At 46.3% G+C, this 11,830-nt stretch overlaps 1 protein-coding gene across 3 annotated transcripts in view; it reads left to right on the top strand.

Moving 5' to 3' along the window:
• The first annotated feature begins 9,940 nt into the window (after positions 1–9,940).
• FAT3 (FAT atypical cadherin 3) overlaps positions 9,941–11,830 on the top strand; it is a 669,639-nt gene continuing 667,749 nt past the window's right edge. For all 3 annotated transcript variants that reach the window (XM_043579958.1, XM_043579957.1, XM_043579960.1), the window contains exon 1: positions 9,941–10,445. The gene's annotated coding sequence lies outside the window, so the exon portion shown is untranslated. The remainder of the gene's footprint in view (positions 10,446–11,830) is intronic.

Here is an 11,830-nt window from a genome sequence, read left to right as displayed (position 1 = left end):
CCTGGCAGGTCTCTGGTTGGCTTCAACCTGAGGGGAACAGACTAGAATGTTTTTAGGATACTTTGGATGGTTTTGCCACCAGCTGTGCTTACCTAAGCAAAATGAATTGGTTAATTGAAGCAATTACCTGGCAATTCAAGTCCAAACACCTCCCCATGAGAAGCAAAGGAGGATAATTTGGAGTATTTGCCAAATTAGGCTAACTGAATACATCCTGAGCACCGATTTAAAGGTTGAGTTAAAGAAGTGTGGCATTTCTGTCTTTGGGGACACAAAATCAGGCTTCACATGGGCTTACCCAGAACTGTGAGCACATGTGTATATGTTAAGAGTAAGGAAGATCTATGTACAGGAATTAAAATTCAAACACTTTTAAAAAGTACACCTGAAACTAATATAACACTATATGTTCACTATAGTGGAATTATTTTTTTTTAATTAAAAAAACAAAAAAAAAGAGGCGTGCCTGGGTGACTCTGTCAGCTGAGGGTCTGACTCTTGATTTCGACTCAGGTCATGATCCCAGGTCGTGGGATTGAGCCCCATGTTGGGCTCTGTGCTGAGCATGGAGTCTGCTTGGGAGTCTCTCTCTCTCTCTCTCTCTCTCTCTCTCTCTCTCTCTCTCTCTCTCCCTCTCCCTCTCCCTCTCCCTCTCCCTCTCCCTCTCTCTCTGTCTCTCTCTGCCCCCCTCCCTGCCCCTCGCCTCTCCCTCATTCTCATTTTCTCTCTCTCAAATTAAAAAAAATGACGATGAAATAAAATGTTTTTTGAAAAAAGAAAGAGTGAGGAAGATCTAGGCTAATGGCTCTCAAATTTTAGTGAGCATCAGAGTCACCAGAAGAATTTGTGAAAACTCAAATTGCTGGGCTCCACCTCCAGAATTTCTGGTTCACCAGGTCTGGTGTAAGGCCTGGGACTGTGCATTTCTAAAAAGTTCCCAATTGATGCAAATACAGCAGGTTCAGGGACCACATTTTGAGAACCACTGAATTAGGCTTCTCTCTTTCTCTCTTTCTCTCCCCCACTGCTCAATAAGATGAAAGCAATGTGAGCCTTCCTATGGAAATTCCATTCTCTCCCATCTCTTGAAAATCCAAACTACTACTAAGATGTATTTATTCATTCAACAAGTGTTTTGTTGAACATCCATCCTATGATGCTTATCTTGGTGATAAAGAATTAAAGACCAGTCTGTATCCTTTTTTTTTTTTTAATTTTTTTTTTAAATGTTTATTTATTTTTGAGACAGAGAGAGACAGAGCATGAATGGGGGAGGGTCAGAGAAAGGGAGACACAGAATCTGAAACAGGTTCCAGGTTCTGAGCTGTCAGCACAGAGCCCGACTCGGGGCTTGAACTCACGGACCGTGAGATCATGACCTGAGCTGAAGTCGGCCGCTTAACCGACTGAGCCACCCAGGCGCCCCGACCAGTCTGTATCCTTAAGAGGTTTCCAGTCTGGTGGAGAGAGGGACAATACCAGATGAAGATGAGAATGAAGTAGTGTGAAAAGTGGTACAGAAGTAAAGACTGGGTACCACTGGGAACACAGAGCTCCACTTGGACTGGAGGTCATCTGCCTCTCTGCACATAGTAGGCTTTCAGTGTATGAACGAATTATGTGCCAATTCAGCAATTGTACAAATACTATATAGTGACCCAATCTGCCCAGTGGGAAATGTACTGAAGAAGTAGCTTGTTTCAAATTGACTCCTGAATCAGAGCCAAAAGCAAAGAACTTTTAATCACTGCAAATCTGGTTTGAATTGAGGCTGGTAGATTTTGAAATGAAAAAAAAACTGAATCCTATTATCGACTCCTTGAACCTGCTACTTCCTCATAATCAGTATTTTTTTTCACTTTACTGAAAAGCAACTGTATTTGGTAAGTAGTTGTTTTTGGGTGAACAAAGTTATCAGGTATGAAAATAGATGATGTTCTTCCAGCTTCCTTTGACAAAAGCCCTGGGCAGGAGAGAGGCTGGTTCTCAGTGGCGTTTTTGTTATGCAAATAGTCTGATGCAGCTCATTTCTTAAAAACTACACTGACATTCATGGCTAACATTTGGCCGGGTGAAATGGAACACGCACTAGCTTGCTTAGCTGAAGTATTCAAAAAATAAGGGTAAATAGACCTTTTTGTGAATTCAAAATGAAAAGGGGGGGTCTGTGTTCCTTAATTTAAGGCAGTATGCCAATATTTATATTTAATAATACTTAGCTGATTCAATTAAGATCAAGTTAAAAAAAATCAATTGCTACTATTTGTTCATCAACCTCTTAGAAAGGCTTTTTTTTTTCCTTTTCTTTGGTTTTGGGGCTCCTTAGTTTAGGTGGATTTCTTTTTAATTTTCCTTTCTGCATTAGTCAATGAGTAAGTTAGAAGACCATGTATGTCTTCCTTTTAGCAAGTAGACAAAAGTCTCCATGTTGTGCCCAGATGATTTTTTGAAGGTATACTAGGGAAGTAAATAAAGACTGAAATAATAAGCAGCTGTGACATGTGGGCAAATTAAAAGACAGTGAGGCAGATAAATTCTACTTTTCTAAGATTTTATGGAACTTACAATAAATGATTATCTCATTTTTATATTACATAGCAACTTTCCCTTTTCCTTAAATTAAGACGTAAAAGAATGTCTTAATTTACAAACAAGTAATGTTCCAAATGTCTGTAAGCCAGTTGTTTTAAACTTGGAATGCTTTTCCCAACAGAAATATGTTATAAATTGTGGTTAACTTGATTAGCCCACATAAGCATATTTCATTCATAACCTATCTAATGTACTGAAATATAGGGGCAGATAATAAGCACCCATAACTAATAATTTTAAAAGCAGTGATTTGTAAAACATTTTTCAAAATTATATTTTGGAGAGAGAGAGAGCTTGTGCAGTGAAGAGAGGGGGAGAGAGAGAGAGAGAGAGAGAGAGAGAGAGAGAGAGAGAGAGAATCATAAGCAGGCTCCACGCTCAGTGCATAGCCAGATGTGGGGCTCGATCTCACAACCATGAGATCATAACCTGAGCAGAAATCAGGAGTCTGATGGTCAAATGACTAAGCCATCCAGGTGTCCCTAAAAACAGTGATTTCGAATGAAAAATTCTAAAGTTTCCTCAGGATATTTGAGGAAAAGGTTTAATGAGAGGTCAAAAGGATAGATGAAAACTTTGGTGAGGATGTTGAAGTGAGATCCTGAAACTATTAATAGCTTAGTATTTGATGACATTCGTCATTTATAGGATTATGTCAAAACATGTATCAGGTGTAGCATTAGATATCCTGTTTACATATTGACCATGGTTAGTGTTGAACTTCAGTTTAGTATAGTTTATAAGTATAGCTTATAGAGAGAGGAATGGGAAGCCCTCCTTTCTGAGGTGGTGGTAATCATTAAACAAACAACTCGAAGGGCGCCATGGTGACTTAGTCCATTAAGCATCCGACTTTGGCTCAGGTCATGATCTTGCAGTTTGTGAGTTTGAGCCCTGCGTCGGACCCTGTGCTGACAGCTTGGAGCCTGGAGCCTGCTTCAGATTCTATGTCTCCCTCTCTCTGCCCCTCTCCCGCTCACACTCTGTCTCTCTGTCTCTCAAAATAATAATAATAATAATAATAAAAACATTAAAAAATTTAAGCAAACGTCTTGAAGCATTCATTTGTAGCCCTGTGTCTGTTACATTTCTTTATATGATCATTTAATAAATGGTGATTCCCATTGGTTTCAAGATCCAAGAGAGCAGATATCTTCTACATTTTTGATAACCAACATATCCCCAGCACATAGCAGAAAGCCAATTACATAGCTATTTAAGAGTATTTTTTGAGTGAATGAATGAATGAATTGAAAAGAAAAAAAAAACGATTGGCCTAAAGAATATACAATTGTGTTAAAAATATAGATGTGTTGGGGCGCTAGATGGGTCAGTTGGTTAAGCGTCTGACTTCGGCTCAGGTCATGATCTGGTGGTTCCTGAGACAGCCCTGCATGGGGCTCTGTACTGAGCAGGGAGCCAGCACTGCTTGGGATTCCTTGTCTCTCCCTCATTCTCTGCCTGTTCCTTGCTCACTCGCTCTCTCTGCCTCAAATAAATAAATAAACATTTTAAAAATATAGATGTGTTAAAAGTGAGTGTCTGAAACTACATTTATTATTACTCTCTCTGTTGTCAAAGAGGGGAGAATCATAGGGCCAAAGATAGGGATATAAAAATAAATTTCCCCAAGGATGAGAACAGTTGGTAAGACAGTTTTATTTGGTGAAAATCAAGTAGTTATGTCTGTCCAATTATGTTTGGTTGTTGTTTCAAAATAAGGGGGATTGGGATGGATCAGCCTTAGGATAGTTCAGGAGCAAAGAAGGCCCCATGCAGCGGTGTGCATACCAACGGCAGGACAGCAGGAGAATTCTGTACAGTATGCAGGTGATAGGTGGGGTGGAAACATTAACTGTAGAGAATTAAAAGAGAAAATTTAAAGAGAAAAGTCAGTCTGCTTCTTGGTATGACTATATTCCTGCAATTCTAAAAGATGTCCGTGATAAAATATTCCTCTGCAACAAGATATTTTTTTGGTGTAATTACTAAAAAATCCTGAAGTTACTGTTGTTTTAATTTGGTTACTGTTGAGTTTTAGTTTGGAGTCTGTAAGCTCCAAATTAGCACATTTTAATTACTTATCTTTTAATAAGCTTTGTAGTCTATGTGGAAGTTAATTCAGAGTACTTCTGGTTGTATACTGGGTCCCCCACAAAGGTGGCCTTGCCGGCAAATGTTTGTTTTAACGGTGAGTTCTTAAGAGTTTGGAATTATCCAAGTTCATTTCAGGTACAATTTGTACTCCTAACCCCGGAGGTACTACATATTCCTTCCTTTAAATAGCAGACTTAAAAAAGCAATGTTAACTCAGTAAGTAAAAACTTGAGGAAACAGAATTTGAGCTCTGGACTAAATTTTTTCATGCACATTTTCCTTAATCTGGATTTTATGGAGGGACTTTGGAGGGACTTGAAACCTACTGAAACAGATGCAAAAAACGTATGCATATGTGTGTGTGTATTTTTAAAACAAGGTTCCATACATAAGTTTAATCAAAGAGATCTGTGACCCCCCCCCCCCGCAAAAATAAGAGCCACTGGGATAAAGGGTATCCAATCTATCTTTTAGATTCTTCCATGTTTTATAAGGAGGAGGAATGAGCATAGTCAAATGAAGAAATATTTTTCTATAAAGTATTTAAGTTACAATTATGGTTATATATGAAGTATATGGTATATGTTTTCTTAATTATATGGTGTAATTTTGAAGGTGAATTTGAAATCTAAGGAGACTTATTTATTAAGGAAGAGCAGAAAAAGGACAAATAAATGTTCCCATCCGGTTAATATACAGATATAATGGATTGCATGAGACTGAATATCTAGAACATTGTTATTTTGCTGTATTCGAATAAAAGTCTGCCCTGCAGCTATGTGGATAAGAAGATGTCAGGGGCGCCTGGGTGGTGCAGTCAGTTGAGCGTCCGACTTCAGCCAGGTCACGATCTTGCAGTCCGTGAGTTCGAGCCCCGCGTCGGGCTCTGGGCTGATGGCTCAGAGCCTGGAGCCTGTTTCCGATTCTGTGTTTCCCTCTCTCTCTGCCCCTCCCCTGTTCATGCTCTGTCTCTCTCCGTCCCAAAAATAAATAAAACGTTGAAAAAAAAAATTAAAAAAATAAAAAAAGATGTCATATCACAATCATAAAATTTTAGCATGGAAGGTATAGTGATAGACTCTGAACTTTTTTCTGGCTTCTAGCACTGACTTTAAGCTCAGAAAAAACAAAACAAAACAAAAAACCAGGTGCTTTCTTTGTCTCTAAAAGAATAATAGCTAAAATTTGTTGGGTGCTTAGTATATGTTGAGCACATGCTTTTATGAGTTATCTCATTTATTCTATTGTTATTTTTTTAATGTTTATTTTATTTTATTTTTTTAATGTTTTATTTATTTTTGAGACAGAGAGACAGAGCATGAGCAGGGGAGGGGCAGAGAGAGAGGGAGACAGAGAATCCAAAGCAGTCTCCAGGCTCTGAGCTGTCAGCACAGAGCCTAACGCGGGGCCGGAACTCACAAACCGCAAGATCATGACCTGAGCCAAAGTCAGATGCTTAACCAACTGAACCACCCAGGAGCCCCTTTAATGTTTATTTTTGAAAGAGAGAGAGAGAGAGTGTGGGTGGGGGAGGGGCAGAGAGAGGGAGACACAGAATCTGAAGCAGGCTCCAGGTTCTGAGCTGTCAGCACAGAGCCCCACGTGGGGATTGAACCCATAAACTGTGAGATCATGACCTGAGCTGAAGTCAGACCCTTAACTGACTGAACCACCCAGGCACCCCCTTGTTTATTCTTATAATACTGTTACCGGATAGATACAGTTATAGGTCCTCGATTACATTTAAGGAACCGAAACTTAGGGAAGGTGACTTATCCAAGACAATGTAGGCTGAAGGTGTAAAATGAGAATTCTAACTCAGTCTCCCTCCCTCCAGGGCCTGCTCACTTAATGATCACCCTAAACTGACTCCTTGTTATGATATAACTTGAGTTTATCTGTTTTCAAAAAATTGTATTACCAGAGTTTTTTGACAGAAGCACTCAAGTTGATAAGCACCTATCCTTTGACTGAATACTTCCAGGGAAGGAAATTCCACCACTTTCCTCAGTGGACCACTGTGGTAACAAACTCGTCTGTGAAGGAAACCAGTACTGAATGTTTGTAGAAGGTTAACAATAAAGTGGGCATTGCCTCAGATATCCTGCTGGACAATTACTTCCCAGATCATTGATTTTATGAACACAAAAACAAAATGGGATTAATAAGAAGACATCTGGTCAGAATGTAAGTGATCACCAAGAGCAGTGTGTGTGTGTGTGTGTGTGTGTGTGTGTGTGTGTGTGTGTGTTTGCGCGTGCTATGGGGCATTTTGAAAAATCATTTGACTATACCTTGATATAAATATTTCAATTGGTGGCAGATGTTTAGCCTGTGATTGCCAGAAAGTAGAGCCTGCCTGCCTGATACAAAGACTTACTGAACATACTTTCTTGGGGGGGGGGGGTGTGGTCCCAGGGATGGAACCAGCAAAGGATAAAGAACCGATACAAGGTTGTGTTACCACGCTGGCCACTGCCTTAGGTGACTGGCTGCTTAATTCAGCAAGACCATTTGAGAAGATCTATGTAACACACTTCAGGATCCTTTGTCAGAGGATAAAAGGGGGAGCATTTATCCATGGGTCCCATCTCCCATTAGTCAAAGATTTACCATAGGGTGTTTAGTCTCTCATGCTTCTTTCTGGATTTTAGTCTACACCAAAGCTTCAACCAAGAAGCCTCTGGGTGGGAAGAGAGATGTAAGAGAGGTCTAGGGCGAGGCACTGTCAGACTGTATTTGTGTGAAGCTGGCTGGAACCCACTTAGAACTGACTGCTTTTGCAGTGCCTAAAATAGACAGGTAGACTCAGAGGATTTGAAATGGTACATACGAGGTGTGATATAGAAAGTAACATTATTTTTTCAAAGATTCACAGTTTTTCACTTACTGGCCTCCTTTCCACATCTGATATGTCATACTCATTGGGCCTAGCAGAAGAATCTCAAGCTTTCTTTCTGTGTTCATTCTTATAATATTTAATATTTACTCATGTTGATTGTGTCAGACCTTGTGTAGGGAACTGACAATAGAAATATAATTTTGATCAAGAGATTCTCTGCTATCGTAAAGCCTCCTGTATTCTCAAGTCTGTGCCTACCACAGTACTAGCACCCAGTAGGCATTTTTTAAGGAAATAAAAGAGTCTCCTAATACAATCAGTATTAAATGAGTATTAAGTACTATGGAAGTCTTAAAGGACCGGAGGGATGGCCCACTAGATAAACCACTCTATCATCCTGGTAGGAAATCTCTTACCCACTGGCTATAATGGCTTATGTCTGCCCTGGGAGTAAAGACTGTTTACTTTATTATCAATGTACTGCCTTGGGATAGGGAGGCTGAAATTTAGACAGATTTCTGTAGTTATCTGTAAGGTGCCTCCTAGGCATAAGAGAACATTCTGAGGAGCTGGAATCCGGGAGCATCACCAGCAGCAGCAGCAGCAGCAGCAGCAGCAGCAGCAGAAAGCGGTGGCGCCCACACCTACACATACCTGGCAGTGTTCCCAGGCAGAAGGTGGAAGATGTCCTGTCTCGTTGCCAGATCTCCTTCAACATCCCACTGGCCAAAGAACCATCAGCTGACTCCTACCCAAGATGCCTGGTTTCGGGAGCCAACTTGTCCTCGCATTCCACAGAAGCACTCAGGTGGGAAAGACACAAATTCATTAAAATTTCTGCTACACAGTTAGCTGCATTCTGTGGTCCAGGGGAAAATGCCATGCCAGAGACATATTTGTATGATAATGAAGTTTTCAATGCCTTAGGAAGATGCTGAAATAAAAATAAAATCAGAATAAAATTATTCAAATGATAACATTTGGGAGGGCAGGTAAGTCCTTCTGGCCTTGCAAGTGGTTCCCCTTCACTGCAGACCCATCATCTGGCCCTCTGTGACAATGAAGCCCGAGGTTACATCATGCCGATTACCTCCGCGAATTAGCTGATGTATGGGGACCTGTCAGTGTTCTTTAGTATTCACATTAAACTCTCAGGGCAGAGTGACCAGTGACTGCTTTATGGAGCAGTCAAGGCAGCGAGGCTGCTGGAGGCTTTCAAGAGGAACTTTCCACCTGTGGGGAGTAGCGGGGCCATTGTGTAGTGGCATCAGGGCAGAGGCCCCAGGCTGGGAGCTGGAAGGAAGGACAGATAAACTCAATTGGCTCTTCAAATGAAAGGGCTCACTCTAGTGACTGAGCACAAAGCGCCCCCCCCAACAACCCCTACCTCGCTCCCCAAAGGGAATTTCATGGTTCAGAAGGAGTAAGGATTTCTTGTGGAGAATGGATCTGCAGGCCCAGCGCGCCTCTCCCCCAGGTACCAATGGTAGTGGAGTCGAAGAGAAATCGCCTGGGAGAGAGCATCTGAGGCAACTCGCCTGCTGGTGTGCTGCTTTAGGGACAGATGTGCATTGCTGTGTGTGTGGGGGGGAGTAGGTGGGGAGGGGGAGGCTGGTGCTAAGACTGCCTCTATGCTTTCAGGGGAAGAAAGGCAGAAGTGCGAGGATACACAGAGCGGGACGAGCTTGGGCTCCAGGGCAGCCGCGCGTGGACGTGTGGGTGTGGTCTGGGAGTACTAGGAGAGGTGCGGGAGCAGAAGTTACTGGAACAGGCGTACTGGCAGGTTGGAGTTGCAACTCAAGCCCCAGATCAATCACTCATTCTATTCAAAGGACTTTTTCTTTTCGACAAAAATGTTGATAAACGCTTTGGAGTCAGAGAAGGAGGTTAGAGAATGCTCCTCGTTACCTTTTTAGTCTAATCCTACTCGCTTCTCCACAGGGAATCAGAGGACCCCAGGATTCAAAAAGGTGCAAAGTAGTAAGTAGGAGCCTGTCTGGGAAGCACATTCGGAATCAAGAGGCACAACCTTTGATTGTTTAATCCTCACGTTACAAACTAACCTTGGGATCTTAGATAAGCCATTGTAACCGCCTTGTGCCTCAGTTTCCCCATCTGCCCTCTGAGAGTATGGTGAGCTCCATCCCCGCCCCTGGCTGGGCCACTGATCGGGCTGAAAGCGGTGTGTGTGCTCTCCCCGAAGCCGGCACCACGCTCCAGGCGAGGCAGGGAGGCACGTTGGTGTTCTCCTCGAGCCCCGAGAGACTGGTGGGGGAAGACTCGAGCTCTAAAATTAGTCCAGCTTCCAGGCCCTGCGCCGGGAGCGCCCTCCAGCTCGCCGCGCCTCTCCCACAGCCCCCTCCCCGCCCGCCCCCTCTCCCCCCCTGCGCGGCGCTCCGAGATCGCGAGTCAGCCCGGACGCCGAGGCTTCTCTCCCCTTCGCCCTTTTCGCTCGCGGTTTGGGAGGAGGAGACAGCGAGAGAAAAGCGAGAGGGGGCGACGAGAGAGGGGCTTGGCTGTGCGTCGGCGTCGGCCGTGATGGGGAGCTGGGAGCAGCGAGGCGGCGAGCAGTAGCGGCGGCGGGGCGGCGGGGCGGCGGCGGCGGCACGGAGCAGACAGGAGAGCCGGCACTGCTCCCGGCAGGCTGCGCTGTAATCTGGGCTTCGGATTGGGAACTCGCACCCCGTCCCCCTCCTCCCGCTGCCGCTCTCCTCCTCCCGGCTCCCCTCCTCCGCCTGCGAGCCCCCCGAACGCCTAGCGCCTCTGCCCGCGGCTCCAGTCCCAGAGCGCGCGCGGCGGGCACTGCGGCGGCGGCGGCGGCCGGGTGGCCGGCTCGCTCTGGGCTGGAGCGCTCGGAGCGGAAGACCACGGAGGCAGCGCCTAGTGGAGCCGTGGATCGCCGGCGCAGGCAAGGGTGCGTGGGGATTTTAGTGTGATTATTTGGCTGCCGGGTGCACCGGCTGAAGCGCGCCTCCGGGAGCAAGCTCCAACTACCGGGTGCAAATGGGCTGCGAGGTGGGCTCGGGGAGGCGAGAGCTGGCGGAGCGCGTGGGGGAAACTTTTCACCTTGTAAAGTTCCTGCCTCGGCACGGCTCCGAGCCGCCGCCGCTGCCGCCGCCAGGAGGGAAGAGAGGTTCGGTCCTGCGGCAGTAGCCGGGAGGTTGGCATGGAGAGTTGGCTAAGTTTGGGGGTGAGGATTTTGGGAGGGCCGCGAGGGGGCTTACGGATCGGTGCACCTATCCCTGAGTCCCCCAAGCCCCGGCTGCCGGTTGCAGGTGGATGGATGAGAGGATCCAGGCGGCTAGCCTGTTAGTTAGCCGGTAGCTTTCGGGCGCAGTGGGGAGGTTCAGATGCCGATGGATGTACTTGGGCGACCCGGAGGCCAAGTTGGGTCGTTGCTGGGCAAGGTGCAGTGCGGAGCCGCGGGGGGGGGGGGGGGGGGGGGGGGGTTGCTCAGACTCCACTTTCTCCGGGGAGAGGAAGGGGTTTCTTGGACAGTTTACAGGTCGGCTCCACGCTTGACTCCGGCTTGCGGGGGGTAGTGGGCAGGGCGAAATGTTATGAAAGGCAGCGGCTTTCGGACTAGGGCGACAGCTTTTTAACAGAGTGGCTGGGTGGGAGGATTTTTCCTGCTACCTTCACAGGGAGAGGGAAACAGAGCGCCTGGGGAGAGTGCATGATTTTTGGCGGGCGGGCGGGCTTGCACGCGTGAAGGTTGCTTGTCTTTGAAAAGAAAGCTGCGCGGGTCTGAGGGTACTGGGGGTGCGTTGCCTCCTTCCGTGGGTCGGCAGGCGGGAACGCGACGGCGCGCCAGCTCCGCGCTGGGGGCCCCTTGCCGGGCGGGTGTGGACGGTCCCCTTAACCAGGACGAGAGTGGGTGAGGGGGCCGGGGTAGGGGCGGAGGGGAGCGGCCGGGAGGCGGCGGAGACGGCCGGGACTGTCTTCGCGCGGCGCGCCGTGCGCGCCAGGATTCCGCCAGTGGGGGTCGCTGAGCTAAAGTGCATTAGGCCCCCGGGCGTGCGCAGGGCTGAGAGCCCGGGTATTTTTAGCGGTGCCGTGGTCTAGTCCTCCCTCCTCTCTCCCGCTGACTTTGGTAGCGCGTGTTTTCCGAAATGGTTAAACATTGACCTCGACTAGGCTTCGCGGAAAGCAACTTTTATTGTGGAGTTTCCCCTGCTCCGCTGTCGTGGGCGGCGGCGCGCTTGGGGCTGAGATGCGGGGGTGGCGGGAGTTTGTCTGAGAGCTGGGGGAGCCTCTAGGGTAGCCTGCGACAAGAGGAAAGGGGGGCGCCCCGGACGT

Source organism: Prionailurus bengalensis, chromosome D1 (assembly GCF_016509475.1).
Source record: "Prionailurus bengalensis isolate Pbe53 chromosome D1, Fcat_Pben_1.1_paternal_pri, whole genome shotgun sequence".
NCBI lineage: Eukaryota > Metazoa > Chordata > Mammalia > Carnivora > Felidae > Prionailurus > Prionailurus bengalensis.
The sequence above is the reverse complement of the archived record's forward strand: the minus strand, read 5'-3'. Positions and strand labels throughout refer to the sequence as shown.